This window comes from Aplysia californica, unplaced genomic scaffold (assembly GCF_000002075.1).
Source record: "Aplysia californica isolate F4 #8 unplaced genomic scaffold, AplCal3.0 scaffold00599, whole genome shotgun sequence".
NCBI lineage: Eukaryota > Metazoa > Mollusca > Gastropoda > Aplysiida > Aplysiidae > Aplysia > Aplysia californica.
In genome coordinates, this window is record NW_004797869.1 from 191,839 (window position 1) to 193,242 (window position 1,404).

At 36.4% G+C, this 1,404-nt stretch overlaps 2 protein-coding genes across 4 annotated transcripts in view; one reads left to right on the forward strand and one right to left on the reverse strand.

Moving 5' to 3' along the window:
- Positions 1-1,404, forward strand: part of LOC101849319 — a 64,366-nt gene that overhangs the window by 30,520 nt on the left and 32,442 nt on the right. The window contains exon 1 of one of the 3 annotated variants that reach the window (XM_013087531.2): positions 947-1,342. The exons of the other annotated variants lie outside the window; for them this stretch is intronic. The gene's annotated coding sequence lies outside the window, so the exon portion shown is untranslated. Of the gene's footprint in view, positions 1-946; positions 1,343-1,404 lie in introns of those variants that run through there. 3 annotated transcript variants of the gene reach the window in all.
- LOC101850279 overlaps positions 1-1,404 on the reverse strand; it is a gene marked incomplete in the record, with an annotated part of 15,813 nt that overhangs the window by 5,585 nt on the left and 8,824 nt on the right.

Consider the following 1,404-nt stretch of genomic DNA (forward strand, 5'->3'; position numbering starts at 1 on the left):
ATACATACATACATACATACATACATACATACATACATACATACATACATACATAGATAGATAGATAGATAGATAGATAGATAGACAGATAGATAGACAAAAGTATAAAATATTTACCTCCATTTTCGAAATGAAGCTTCCGACATAAGACAGTAGAATAAAGTAAAATTGCACATTAAAACAAGAGCTCGTCGTGTGAGACATGAAATAAAATAAACATAATTGCTTCTCTGTTAAGCAAATATTGCTGAGGCTAAATAAAATTACAGAAGAAAGAATGGATTGCCTCGTAGAAACAACGTTTTCAGGCAACGGTCGTGCAGGAATTCCTCACAGAAAGGATTCGTTACATTTGACGCCGTAATACCCCCTCTTTTGGCAAATAAAAAAGATGAGTCTGGGAATTATTCTGAATATTGATGCAGAAGAGGACAACGGTAGCCCTCAAAGTTGGCGTGATACGTCAGAAAATGATGGAACGAGTCCTTACGACTGATAAATAGATCGCATAGACACACTTGAGATGATAAAGTTGATTTTTACCGTTGGTAAAAGATTCGCAAATAGCAATGTTATCATTCTAATCCCAGATAGCTTGTTCTCTTCGGTATGACCGCGTTAAAAAATTAGTCCATTTATTAATCAACCAATGATCACGAAACTTTGCGTGGCACGTCTGCAGGCCAGCGACCAAACAACAATTAGTTTTTAAAATCTTGATCCAGCATTTAAAAAGTTAATCTCTTTTGGCCGTTCTTTGAATGAATACACAGGATCGCAAAAATAAATTACTTGCAGTAACCAAAAATAAAATAAATAAATAAATAGTATTTGTATAGCGCATATCCCCGCTCAACAGCAGGCTCTATGCGCTTTACACTATATTATTACCACAGCAGACCATAGAACACTCCGAAACATTCTCAGCTTCCCGGGAAGCATATAGTGCAAGCAGCTGATTAAGCTCTCAAACTCTAACAAACTGGTATGCAAAGATCTGAGAACATTAAAAAGAACGATTCCATTTCATATTGTTTCAACAACGGTCTGACAACAGTGAACAAGCCATAATGTGATACCTTAATATATAAATATCGAATCTGATTGCCTCAGGAGATGTTTGATATAGGATTTGTCACAGTGCTGCTCGGGATTATTACTTTGCATACTTACTACTAAGGACAAGTGGATACTATTTAGGCTTTTTGCAGTTAAAGGAAAGACTTATTTTTTCTCCGTTGTTTTTCCATTAAATCTGATTTTTACCGTCAAGATAGAATGTAAGAGTTCTGCGCTGGGATTTACGACAGTCGGAAAATAGTTCTAACACGTTTAAACACAGGTACGTATGCGCTCTCTCTCTCTCTCTCTCTCTCTCTCTCTCTCTCTCTCTCTCTCTCTCTC